General features: G+C 40.6%; 1 protein-coding gene across 5 annotated transcripts in view; it reads left to right on the top strand.

Moving 5' to 3' along the window:
- Window positions 1-14,508, top strand: part of NOL4 (nucleolar protein 4) — a 185,728-nt gene that overhangs the window by 6,321 nt on the left and 164,899 nt on the right. The window contains exon 1 of one of the 5 annotated variants that reach the window (XM_048939466.1): window positions 9,372-9,388. The exons of the other annotated variants lie outside the window; for them this stretch is intronic. The gene's annotated coding sequence lies outside the window, so the exon portion shown is untranslated. Of the gene's footprint in view, window positions 1-9,371; window positions 9,389-14,508 lie in introns of those variants that run through there. 5 annotated transcript variants of the gene reach the window in all.

Raw genomic sequence — 14,508 nt, forward strand, 5'->3', positions numbered from 1 at the left:
CTTGGCAACTCTTGATGTAGGCATTCAGCTCAGTGTTCCTGAATTAAGAGAATAACTCTGTCCTGAAACTGAAAAATGTTAGAGGCCATATGTAAGATGCTATTTCCACGTGTGTGTGTGACAGAGGTAATGGAAGAGGAGGATTTGAGATTTTGTAGTAAAAACGTTGAGCTAGAATTTTCCAAAGAGCCAAAGAGAGTCAGTTTTTGAAGGAGGAATCATTTAAAGTGCTCCTTCTGTAATACTAGTAAATACGAGGTAGCAAGGTGTTGTTTCTGTAGCTACACTGCTGTAAGATCAGTAAGAAGGCATTTGCTAGTAAGTCGTACCTGGAATGAGGAGATACGTACTGGTACAACCAATTGGTAATTTGTCTAATTTTTAAATGGTGATAATTTGAAAACAAAATATCTAATTTTTGGGGTGTTCACCATTGTTCTTGTTCAGTGCTCTAGACAGGAAGGAGATGCAATTCATGTAGAGAGAGCACTCCCCATGAGCAGGGAAGAAGGCCCATGCTGGACAGTGCCTGAGTTAACAATTCAAATTTAATTTTACACTACAGAAATATATAAAAATTGGCTGTTGTCAAACCCTCAGTTTTGGTCTGCTGTTCAAAGGAGGCAACTATCAGCTTTGCTTTTGGTCTAAATGAAGCTATTTGGATCCTGGTATTTTCCAGCACACATGACACAGCTCTTGAGAGCTTGCTGGTAACAAAGGAAGATAACAAGCAGGGCAAATGTTGAACAGAGATATAAATGAGATTGGTGTGGAGAAAGATCATGACATAGCATGCCAGGAAACATGGATCTCCAGGAAGATCCTATTAGATTCTGCAACTTTCTGTGTAACACAAAGTACAGGAATCATTTACTCTTTGTTGCATAGGTGACCCTGATCAACAAGGTTCCAAAATGAACTTCATAGAACATAAAAGATGCTTTGATCTTGAATATGTCATTTTAGATCCATCAGAGGCCTCCTTGGCTTTAAAAAACTCAAGGGATGATACTAGATGGTGCATGGAAATTGCTGCCCTACAGCAGCAATGAATGAGATTCCTGAAGCTTTCTTAAATTGTCTTTTTGTTCTGCTTAAGCAGATGAAACTCGCAGCCCCACATTTCCACCAGCAAGGTATTTTTAATGGCTTATGAACATAAAATACCTAGGTAGACTAGAAAGACTTGCTACAAGCTATAGCATTGGACATTTTTCTGGATGCAATGGACTTCCTCAGAGATTATAACTTTAAGCATAAACAGTTGTCCAGGTTTCTAACTGCTTATTCAATAACTGCAAACCTCAAAGCCTGACAGTTACTCTATGCATGTTACTACGTGATTAAAGCTAGCTGCTGACAGTGAATGGTAGGATCAGAACCACTTACTTGTATTTGTGGATACTCCTCAATTTAACAGGTTATTGGTAGTGAACTTTTTACATAATAAATCTAATCTATGGAAGCCTTGACCTCAAATAAAGACTTTTTATTTTTTTTTCCAGAAATATGTATTCTGTAACAGGTTGGAAGGACAGTTTTTATTAAATGATCCACTAGCGCTCAAGACAAAAGTCTTTCCGCTTTTTTGACTTGAGAAGTTGCAATTAGGTTCCACTAGGAAATGAGAGGTTTTATGTCTTTTTATTGCCAGTAAGGTCTGCATGTCTGAAATTTCTGTTATTTTTTTTACTCCTGAGTTTTTAACACAATGACAGATGGATACTTTAATATTTTGACTGTACTTCAAAAAAGAAAAAAAAAAAAAAAAGCGATGAGGCCACTTGTACTTAAATAACATATTGCTCTAGCTCACCATACAAGTTTTACATGAATAAGTGTTGGAATTGTTCTCATTGTCGCCTATGGACTTACATGTGGACTACCAGCAATATGCCAAATGGATTTTGTAGAGAACTTTTGTTCAAGGCTGATCCAGAGCTGATGGAGCTGCCATTAAATTGTGACCTATCTGTAGGATAAAGCAGAACTGTATTGATACATGAGAAATCAGACTTTTGAATGATGAGTAACCTGAGCTAACGGAAGATGAATAATTATACAACTATTTGGTACATCAAGAGAAGAACAGCTAAAGTACAGCCTGAGATTTTAGCAGACAAGGAAGACAATCAAAGAGGATAAAAAGGCTTCACAAAACTTAATTTTTCTGTGCATATTTTCTCTGTTATGAGTAATGAGGAAATATGTTTTCTTGGTTTACATTTTTCAGATGATGAAACTGAAAAATTATCATACACAGAGGAACAAAGAAAAAGGTGATGGTGAATTGATATATTAAATTGCAGTAAATCACCAGGGCACTGAACACTGAAGAACTCAAGAATGAAGTAACCAAAATATTATTAAAATATATCACTTGCCACTACATGCAGTGATAATACTGGAGGATAGTCAAAATGTATTGGAAAGAGAAAAAGAGAGGTGGTAGAAATAACAGACCTCTGAACCATATTTCAACACTAGAAAAACAATCAATAAGAAAATCATTAATAGTAGAGCTGTTATGTGTCAATATTAACCGCACCTGGTTGATGCGACTAGTTTAGATTTTGTAAGGTTAATTACATTCCTCTTATCTGTCATATTCAGAGGTAATTTTCAGGTGAAAATTTGGTTCTGTCTTCCTGCTGAAATGAAAACAGTCTGATATTGGCTTTACTAAAGTTAGGCTGAAAATCTGTGATGACAACTTAAAGTGGTGAAAAGTTGGAAAACTTTTTTAGAAAGTGACAGAGCTGTACAAATGTAGTTCAGTGTGCACACATGCACATAGATAGATACCAAGAGTACTGATAGAACCCAGACAAAAAGGTTTCAACACCATATAGAGATAGAAATTAATTAGATTAAGAAAGTTAAGCAAGAGTCAGAAAAGAGAATAGAAATACCATAACAAAGGACAAAAGAAGAAATTATGGCAGGCAGTTCCCTCCAGACCATTGCCAGGTAATTTACATCTCATGCCACTGTGGTACTAGCTTTTTGAAAAGAACAAAAGATTTCACTCTTTTCAATCACATTGAAAATGTACAGATTTATCATAACATCTCAAGGGAAATATTTAGGAATAATTTTGAACAAATCTATGCATGCATATCATAAATAAGTATACCATTAGAAAAGTATGGAGAATTATATGGAAAACTTATTCTTCTCATTAAATAAATGATATGCCCTTGCCTTTAGTAACACATTTAGTGTATTTACCTCAACACTAAAAGGCCAAGATATATGAAAGTTCCAGGGAAAGTATCTAAGATAATTAAACAAAAGGGGCACTTCCAAATGAAACACATTTGAATTGGCCATATCACAGATGAGATTTAAGAGAAAATGCACAATGGAAAAAAGATCTGCAAAATGGTAGAGAAAAATTGAGAGAAATGGTGTGGTGTAAAGACTGATGAACAGCAGAAAGAAAATTCAGCAGGTGCCCTTTTTAATCCCATTCCGTCCTCTGAGACTCATTTGACAACTATGTTAATAGGCAAATTCAAAGTTAGGCCATTGTTTCATAACCTTAGTGTTGGGGATGAAAGTCTGCATTGCATCCCTAGGAGAAACTTTAACTGATTCAGCAAAAGCCTCTTCCAAGGAGTTTACAAGACAGTGATAGTTCTGTGGCTCTTGTAAGGATTCTTTATATCAGTTCAGCTATCCTGGCTGGAGCAGAATAGGACAAGGTGACGTTTCAGTCCTTCCTTCTCTGTTTCCTTGGAAGTGTTGACATGCTGATGGCACTCCACCTGTGTCACCTGGAGGCAGGCAGCAGCTCTGTGTGTGTTTTCCCACAGAGCACTCCAGTCTATGTAGTCAAGACGAGGAAAGAGTCATAGGGTGCGGTGGAAACCCAGCATCTTCCCACATCCTTCTCCTTTGTGCTGAAATTTGGTATTGCTGGCAGTCTTAACCATCATGCTCTGGCTTCATGTTCCATAAATGGATTAGCAAGATTTTGGTATGTTTTCTTATGTTGGTTGAGGCTAACAGAGGAAAATAATTTGGTCATTAGTGCACAATGCAGTGTGATGTGTTGTATTTTGTTAAAGGATTTATTTGTTTACTTGTTAATTACTGAGCTCTGAAACATCTTTTACCGAATCCCTTGGAGACTGGGACTGGATGGTTTGTTGGTCAGCTTGACAGTGGCAGTTTCTGTGGCTTGTTGACGTAGGGCTATTAGTAGTCTGGAAAAAGGAAGCAGACTGACAAATGTCTGAGCTCCAGTACAGACCTATGTGGATCAGTGTATGAGATTACAGTGATTTATACAGAAAGTTTTCAATTAACCATCTCCATTTTCCAATTTACTTGTGATGAAAAGAAACATGCTGGTTTCACCTTCACATTTTTGCCTACTCGCACAAGCATTTTTTGCTGGCTCTTTTTACAACTATTACCAAACTCCTACTAGGGCAGAAAGGAAAAAACAAGAACACACAGGGTTATTAGAGTATTATTTATAAGCATGAGAGAAAAATCATTCATTCAAAGAAATGTAATTTCTGGATGACTTTGCTTTTGACCAGCCTGAGCAGCACAAATGGCATATATCTATTTAGAGGAGTCGTCCCATCGCACTTCTCAAGAAATGACAATGGAAAGAAATAAAGAATGTAGCTCATTCTCTTTTCCCTTAATCTACATGTATTCCCTTTTAAATTTTTAATGACATCTTTCAATATCATTTATTCTGAGAATCCAGTGAAGCCCCACACCCGTGGTTGCCATAATACTAAAGAATTTAGTTCAGAGTGAGCAAACAGCTCAGCCCTATTTTAATGAATATGCTATTCCAATGCAAGGCATCCATCTAAAGCCTGCAGTTCAGACAGACTCCATTCCAGTTTACTCCTTTCAGGCTGAATCTGGGACTATCCTGCAAGTAGACAGAATAGTTCTGCAGGGATGCATCTGCAAAAAAAAGGATTTCTCCAAAAAATGTATATTGTAAACTCATTGGACAACAGCATTGCTTTTTTAAAAATCTACACAAATCCTCCACTTTGTTCTACCAGTGTAAAAGGCCTTGTTACTACTGTTTTGGAGTAACTGAGATATAAGTTTGGCATATGGTAAGCTTTTGGTGAGTTACATTTCTACTGAAGCAAATAATAAGTCAATGGAAATTAAGCTAGCTCTAGAAATAAATACAGCTGGTTCAAATAAAACTACTCCCTTCCTTTTCAGTTGTCTTTCTAGATAATAAATTGTAACATTAATTTATTCAGATCAGTTCTAAAACCAGTTTTGGTGAGATACATGGGATATTGAGGAAGCCGTAGAGCTAAAACTATTCTTAGAAGGATATTCCTATTGCATCCTACATTTTGAATTCAAACCAAAAGGGCTGTTTTCAAAACCTGAGCTAAAAAAAGAAAGAAAAAAGCATTTTTAAATAGGAGAAAGCAGGTCGAGTTTCTTTAATAATAACACTGTCTTCTCTGCTATTTACATTTGAACATTAATAAGTTCACAGGTTATCACCTGAATTTTATTTTTTTTTTTTCTAAAAATTTGTTCCTTAATCAATGTTGTCAGGAAAATTTTCAGATATACAAACTTCAAACATTTTTACAGATTTGCTTTATCATGTTCGCTATTTGAAAGCAGGCAGAGGAACAATGCTTGGTATGAAATGTTCTGTGAAAATACTCAAAATGAAATAATGAAATAAATGAACTAACAGATCTACAAAAGGGATGAAAAACTGTAGCTTTAGATTGTTAGGAAGAACTAAGCTGTTTAAATCTGAGAGCTCCAGGACCAGTTCTGTCATTCTAGCTACAGTGTCCCTGTTCATTGCAGGGGAGTTGGACTAGATGGCCCTCAGAGGTCCCTTCCAACTCTAAAGGATTCTATGATTCTAAATGGTACTGGATAAAATCCCCTTGAGGACAAGCAGAAAGCGTGTGGGTTTTTTTTGGCACAAAGATGATGCCCCTGCTTTGAAGGCACAGTGCAGTTCTTTAGCGATAGCCACTCAGACAGCACCCACCAGATGCACTCAGTGCTCTGCACAGTTCATATCGTTAGGCTGGGTGGCAACGGCTGGGATCTCAGTATGATATCTTTGAATAAATTCTTCCATTTGTAAAGGGTAATTTACCTGTAACTGCTAGCCCTCTTTGCCATAAGATACTACAATGCTATAGAACAGTGCTTAGCAAATGTATAAATATGTTTATGAAACATATAAAATCCCACACAAAGGCTTAATTCCATCAAGGACAACACCAGTTGTAAAACACTCCTGGAAGCAAGCAGCCTCCACTCCTTGGTACAGTACGAGCTTCTGCAATGCCAGAGCACTGTATGAACAGCTCCTTGCTGCAGAAATCAGCTTGACCTCTGTCCTTTAAACTCCCCATATCCAGTACATTAAAAGCATATATCTCATCCTCTCTGCTTTCCCACTAAACACGCACAACGCACACGCTTATCCTCAGTCACACTGTTGAAGTAGTTTGTTTGCTTGGTTTTAAATATTCTCCCATTTCTACAGATTTTTCATTAAAACATGCACTGTGGGGAGAATTCAGATCTCTTTCCCTTTTCCATGTTCTTTGAACTATATTTACATTAGAGAAGCTCTGCTTCTAATAACACTGAAAGAAAAGCCAGACGAGAGAACAAATGGGGTAAAGTGTTAAAGCAAATAGAGGATAAACAAACTTTCACTTAATAGCTCCCTGTGAGCTCATACTAAGGAAAGTAAGTCAGCTTTGGGAGGGGTGGAGGCTGGGGAAAGTCAGCTTAGCCTGGAAATGCATACTACAAACTTCAGAACAACAATAATAAAGCTAATGAAATAAACCAAGCAAAATAAGGACGGTGCTTCCTGTTGGTTTGGTAATAAGACAACTATTGATTTTTCAAAATCAGTATTTATGCAGCTAAGCATACCTGTCGGCCACCAATAAACACAGAATGACTGTAAGATATTAATCATCTAACAATTCAAACTGCCTGGAAAATGTGAGGAAGATAAAGCGTGATTACTTTTTTATTGTATTTTTCACTGAAATTTCATTTCAGAGGTATTTTGAACAAATTCTACGTATCTTCCCCAGTATTTATTCCAAATCAGAGCTTATTAGTCAACATTTTGTTTAATGAGTATCACAGCATGATATAGCAGAAAGAAGCTATGCAGAATGTTGCTAGACACCAAAACCTTTTACATATAAGCAAATCCTGAATATAGGTGCTGGCCATACCTCACAATTTGAATGGGAATATGTTCATTGCTGTACAACAGCCCCAAAATCTATTTGATGGCTGCAGAGCTACACATTTTCTTCAATCCTCATCACCTGCCTTTGCTACTGCAGATTATTATTTACTAATAGAGAGAGATTAGTTTTTTTCCTTATGTTGCCTTTATTTCCAGACCTCGAGGCCTGCAGCATCTCATTTTGAATTCCAACCCAACGACAGTTGCCAAGCTTCAAATGTATATTATCTATGGGCAGTAGGCTCAGCACATTTGTGTCACATCAGCTGAACTGAGTCGCTCACTGTGCTGGCTGCATTTTAATATTTTTAATCTTTCTTTGGAAGGCAAGCTATTTTGGTGAGCAACCAAATGCAGTCGAAACTGCACACAAGAGGAGATCTACAAATGTGTTTCTAAATGTAGACTTCTGTAAAATTAAAAAGCCACCATCACCACCACCAACAGCCAACAAAAACACAACAAAAACCAAACCTCAAAAACATGTAACTGGAGAACTTATTAGGCCCGATCCGCCCACAGCCATCTGGAGCAATAAGTTATCTATCTTATTTATCTAAACAAAACTTTAGACATGACATGAGCAGAAACGCAGTGAATGAGTTGAGCTGAAATAATTTGTACTGTAATCTTCTCAAACGTGCAAGGCCAAGAGGGCTGATTTTAAGAATTAGTAAATGACATTACCATAATAATGTGAAATAGACCATTTTAGTGGCAAAAACTGTTCCCGCTGAAGTCAATATCAAAATTCCACTGACTGCAGTAGTAGTGGGATCGGTCTCCTAAGCAGCAAACCATGCTTTTAAAAAATCAATACTCCAATTTTACAAGGTAATGTGGATAGCAGTACAGTTGCCTATTCAGAGACACTGCTGCCTGTGGATTTTATCTCTCCGATAATCCAGAGGTGCAGCTCCTCTCATGTGAATCATGGTGAGGAAAGCCGTTCTGAGGCACATCCACTGATCCTGGTCAAGAGAGACCACTCTCCATGGCATTTGGTGGCAAAAATGTTCCATCTCAGCCCTTCTTACACATCCGCAATGCACAGAGGTGCCCTGAGATTGGCCAGCTTTTCTTCTCAAACCAAACCATGAAAAATACCAGCAGCATTTGAATATTTTTGGGCACATCAGGTATGGCTGTGAGCTACACGCCACACATCACAAAACAAAAGGCACGCACAGGTTTTAACAGAGACAGACTAGGGAGAAGCCCCTGGTGAGGCCCCGCAGAAAACATCGATGCTCAAAATGGAGGCTCTGGAGCCTCAGGGCGGGCCGTGCCCTGTCATCTCCTGTCTAGTGGTGGCAGAGAGGAGGAGAAACCACGTGCTCCCACGGCGGCCGAGGTGCTGGGGGAAATTCGGGGGAATGCCTTGAGATTTGGCGCCGGCCAAACGAGGCGCAGCACAGCTGACTCTGACTCCATCGGACATAATGAGTGCACCGGTTCAGCAACCGGCAGACATTTCTCCCACCCCTCCCCCTGCAGCCATATGGTACAGTAAACAACCCACCATTGAGCCTTTTTTTTTTTTTAATGGTTGTAGGTTTGTTTATTATTATTATTATTATTTATTATTATTATTACTATTTTTCAAATTATTTTTTCCTCTTCCCCCTTGCGGATGCGCAGAGCCGCGGGCACAGCCGGGCGCCCCGTCAGGCACGGAGGGGCCGGGGCGAGGCAGCTCCGCGCTCCACGCTCCCCGGCCCATGGCTGCGCGGCTCCTCCGCCGCCCCGTGACTGGATGCGAGGCCCGGGCTGGCATTGAGGGCACGGGGAGGGGGAGAGGGAGAGGGTGCGGCCGCGCCCCCACCGCCTCCCCCCGCCGGTTCCTATAGTAACAGCGCAATACCTCCGGGACACGCACACACACACACGCGAACACCCGCCCCTCACGCCCACTCGCGGCAAAGGGGGAGCGGGCACGGCCGTTCCCCCCCCCGCCGTTCCCATGGCGACGGGCTGCGGCAGCACCTGTGCGGCCGCCGCAGAGCTCCTCCCGGCCGGCCGCTCCCCCCGCCGGGTCCGCAGCGGGGCCTCCCGCCTATGCTGGGCGCTGCGCCTCTGGCGGTCGTCGTGCACGGCCGGGAGCTGAGTGGCTGAAATTGGAAGGTGAGGGGAAACATTAGCGTGAATGTATATTCTTGGAGAGCGGCCCTGCCTGCGCAGGAGGTGATCCCTCTTAGTGCACCCATAGTAACGGGATGTTGGTGGGGATGTGCTGCGACAGCACGCTCGCTGATTCATCAGGGTGCCCACAGCAGGCTTGCGCTGTATTCGTGTGGTGTGTGGGCATCATAGGCAACGAGAGCCAGCAGTTTGGCCTTGGGAAACCCTTGCTTCTGAAAATAAGCCCCATGTTCCTCAAGGAAATTCTCCACACTGTGATGTGCTGCCCCATGTCAGTAGTTGCAGCCCCACATGCAGTTACCAAAGCTTGCTGATGTGCCATGATTGGCGTGAGTCAAGGTGCAGAGAATGAAAAAACCTTGTGCTGCTGCTTTTGCCAGAACCCAGTGCTCAGGATTGCTCCTGCCTACCAGCCCTGTGTGATCATAGCTAAATTCTACACATAGTGTTGAGAATTATAGAATATCCTGAATTGGAAGGGACCCACAAACATCACTGAGTCCAACTCATGGCTCTATGCAGTACCACTCAAATCCAATTCCTGTGTCTGTGAACATTGTCCCTGAACTCCGACAGCTCAGGGCCGTGCCCTCTGCCCTGGGCAGCCCGTTCCATGCCCACTGCCCTCTGGTGCAGACCCTGTCCCTAATTCCCACCTGCTCCTCCCCTGACACAGCTCCATGCCGTTCCCTCGGGCCCTGTCACTGTCGCAGGGAGCAGAGCTCAGCGGTGCTCCTTCACACCCTGTGAAGAGCTGCAGCCACCATGAGTCCTCCCCTCAGCTCTTCTGCTTTGTGCTGAGCAAACCCAGGGATCTCATACATCCTCCCTTCTAGACCCTTAATGATCTTCGTAGTTCTCGTTTGGACATAGCATGGTACATAGATCCACCGATCACTGAGGAGCAATACTACTCAACTTATGGCCCTCAGGGTGCTGGATGGGCTGTTCTGGATGATAAAAATCATTGAGCATGGTTGTGATGGGAAAATGTGATGGCAGCTCTCTGACACACAAATATTAACTTGCTACAGGGGGTTGGAGCTCTATGATCTTTAAGGTCCCTTTCAACCCAAGCCATTCTGTGAATTCTAAGATTCTATGAAGTCAGATCTGCCCTTCTGAAAAAGACCTGTGAGTCTCTTCCTCCATGCAGCTGGATGAGGCAGCCCCTGTCAGGATGGATGTGCATAGCCCTGGGCACCAGAACCAGGTTTATCTTCTAGTGGTAACATACAAAATATATTTTTGATTGGCTTCAATTAATGCTGCACTGTGTGTCTTTGAATACGCCATCAAATCCCTGTAAAGTGGGGAACTCCCATTGTCTTCAACAGTAGACAGATGACACCTAATAGGATAGTAATACACCTGACCAATAATAGCATCACTTGTGAAAATAACATTGAATTCCTTTGTGAAGAGCTAACCACAAAGCTGTATTTGTGTCCTGAAGATGTTAGTGTACAAAAGAGCAGGAAGCTGTCTCTTCCTGCATAGATGTTAAAATAGCTTAAAATGGAGTATTATCAACGGTTACAATTTCTTTGTGAGTTCCATGGTGTTTGTCATTTTTTTTTCTTGAAACATCTCATCTACAGTCAAATGCTTGTGTGAAAATTCTACTTTTGTATTAAAAAATCAGACAAAAATCATTTAGTAATCCTCCCATCTCTATAGAAGAGACTGTCAGTTGTAGCAGTTACTCCCTCTCAGTTCCCAAAATCTCTCAAGGACCCAAGGTATGCTATTATCAACTTTTGACTGTTGAGTGTATAACATGCCAGTGGTTACTGTGGTTACAGAGACCAATACTGATGATTTGTAAGCTGTAAATGGTCAGCAATTGCTATTTGGGAACTTTCACTTAAAAGTCTGCAGAAGGTCCTAGTGGAGTTGATGCCCTGCAGACTTTCAAGGCAGGACTGAATAAGGCCCTGCCCTGTGCAACCTGATCTAGCTGTGGTGTTCCTTTTCATTGCAGGGAAATTGGACTCAGTGGCCCTCAGAGATCCCTTCTAACTCCAAGGATTCTATGATTCTATGTCTTGTGTATTTAGAAAATAGGGAACTAAACAACTTATTTTTTATTTATTAAATCACAATACTTTTCAGACCAGTTTCATTGATTTTAAATGGTCCAAATCCAGGTTAAGTAATTATTCTTAAAACAAAGGCCATCAGTGTGAAAGATAAGAAAATGAAAGGTATGAATTCAGTCAAATCCTTTCAACATAATGCCTTAACATAAAAGCTCTTTGAAAAAAATAATAATCAGAAGGTGCTGAAAATAAAAATAACAAAAGACTAAAATTTAATTAAATAGAAGGAATGCTGAACGTATCTCAAATTATATAAGTATTAGCTTTATAGTAGGAGAGTCTCAAAGTTTCAGGTTCTGAGGTTTACAAATCAAATTGTAAAAGCATTATATGAAAAAAGATGTGTGACTATGCTGCTGCATCCTGAAAGGCTCTAGAAAATGAGAGCCCTGTGGTAAATAGCTTGTTGAAGGCTGTACTCACCAGGTGCTATCTTATCCAAACTGAGGGAATTCCTTCTGCTGCAACCCTGGGAGCACAGAAGGATCCAATGTGAAAGTATCATGAATATTTCACTTCTTGGGCTGCATAATTCTAATAGCTTGACTTGTGTGGGACCAAATAAATTGCTGTAATATCTAAATCATCAGTGGTGCAAAAGGATTAATTCACATAATGTTGCAGGTTAAGTTATACATAGTATAACTTCATCTGAGATGAGATGAACAAAATGGTTCCTTACTCTCTAATAACTCACGAAACCCAGTATAGCTGAGGTCACAAAACCAATATCACTGAGGTCTGGAAAGGATGAAGGCAAACAATAGGATGCTAGGCTGGATGCTGTGCCATCTTAAATAGTTTTCTTTATTCTAGTGAATATGCAGAGCAGAGGCAGATACACCGAATGGAGAATGCATGGCCGTGACATAGAAGGGGAAACACAGGGAGAAAACAAACAAACAAACAAACAAACAAACAAAACAAAACAAAAAGAGGAGAAGGAGCATTTCAGCAGAAAATTTATCAGGAGGAAATGAAATGAAGTAACACTTTTTGCTTCAACAGCCAAAATGTGGGGGAATTTCAGGAAGATATATATACATATTACTTATACCAGAAATCGTAATGTATGTTTGTCAAAAAGCCTGATGAGAAAGTGTGTTGCTGACCCTGGGAGAGAGTGCAGTGATAGCATCATGTTGTGAAGTACCTTCAGATGGGAGGTTACTGCTGAAAGTGACCGAACAAGATTGGAAATGGTAGTAAATAGATAGATGGAATAAAAGTCCAGATAGAGAATGAAACCCCATCCCAAACACATTGTACCAGCTGCTGACAGCTACCTCAAGGGTCTGTTTGTTTTTCTCAGGCAAAGGCTAGCCAGCCTGCCATGCCAGTAACATATTATTGAATCAAATTGAATTTAATTTCACACACACGCATACATAAAAACAAACATACATATTTACCAGACGTGCAGCTGTGCCTGATGTCTCCCCAGAAAACAAATGCCAGGATACATGCAGAATACCCCCAATGAAAAGTTATGCTGGAAATGATTTGATTTGATGGGAAATTACTGTGTCATTTCCTTTCAAAGACTGTAGCACTCAGAATGTAGTACTGTAATAGGCTATTTGCAAGAACAGAGCATGGATTGTCTACACAGTCTTTTAACATCTTGTAGGTGCTCCATGCTTCTTTGCCCATTGTAGATGCAGGATTTTGAATTTATGGTTTCTCTTGTGGGGGAGAACCAGCCATATCTGTGGTTTGGGTAGCAGGTGTGATTCATCAGGGACGTAACAGCGTATTTCTTAGAGCAGACAGGGCTTAAGTGATGTGGATACAGTACATATTCAGTCCACACAGCTGACTCCATCTGTTGGTACAAGTGCTGCAAAACCATTTAGGATATTTGAAGTTAGTGATTGCTATAAAGGGCAAGGAAATGAGTGCGTATAATGTATTTACAAAGAGAGATATGTGATGCAAAAATTCATACTACATTAATGTCCTTGATTTAACTAGAAGTTTCATGATACACAAGATCTCCTTTTACGGTGTCTTGGGAAATGTAGTCCAGGAAGAATAAGGAGAAGATGAAGCTCTGAGACAAGCACTTGGCCAATTCGTGTAGGCACAGCAGCATCTCAGAGGATGCATTTTAATATTGAATTGCTGCAGAAAGAAACAAAATGTTTCTCTTTCAAATTGCATTCTTGATAGCATTTTGCTTTACAGATTAAAAAATGTTATCGTTGATGTTGTCAGCAAGATGAAAATCTTGGCTCTCCTTGTAACGTAGACTTGAAGCCTTAAACCCTCAGCTATCTCTAAGGTGGTTGTGAAACTATGATCAGCTTTGTAGAATCTTTGTATTATCTTTACTGAGAGGCTGAAACTGACGACAGTGTATCCCTTGTCTCTGCAGACAGAGCAAGATTGTAGAAAGAGGTGAACAATTTGGGAGCTTGAGTCATAGTTCATTGAAATCAATAAGATTCTTCAATGGGATTCTGAATTATGTTATTATTCCAAAAGAAAAAAAATTCTGGATATCTAACAAGAGAAGCTGTATTTTGGCAGCTGCAGGAGCAGAGCAGGAACTGGAAGCTGCAGCAGAGCCGTGAGGAGATCACCTGTTTTTCACTACCACAGAGATGCTGTTGCTGGCTCTTTTTATCTGCAGACGTGATCTCATGTGGCAGAGGGAAACTCTCCCTGCGGTGTGTCCAAGGGAGTGTTAGCATAGTGCCTGCCTTCCAAGTGAGCATAACTAAGGAGCAGTGGCACAGCAGTCTACAAACATTTGTAGCGGGCTGTTCCCAGAGGCTCATCCAAAGATTCCATGCTTACCTCTGCTAGTCTGTAAAACAGTCTCTCAGAAAAGTCATTTAAAATTTGACTGCACACACTACATCATAAGCAATATAAAAAAAAAATTCCTATACAATCAGGGGTAAGTGACCAAATGATTTTTCTTTCACCTGCATCATCCCCGATGTTGTAGAGTACTACTCATCTCAAGAGATCCCATGGCACATTGCAAGCTAA

This window comes from Lagopus muta, chromosome 3, assembly GCF_023343835.1.
Source record: "Lagopus muta isolate bLagMut1 chromosome 3, bLagMut1 primary, whole genome shotgun sequence".
NCBI lineage: Eukaryota > Metazoa > Chordata > Aves > Galliformes > Phasianidae > Lagopus > Lagopus muta.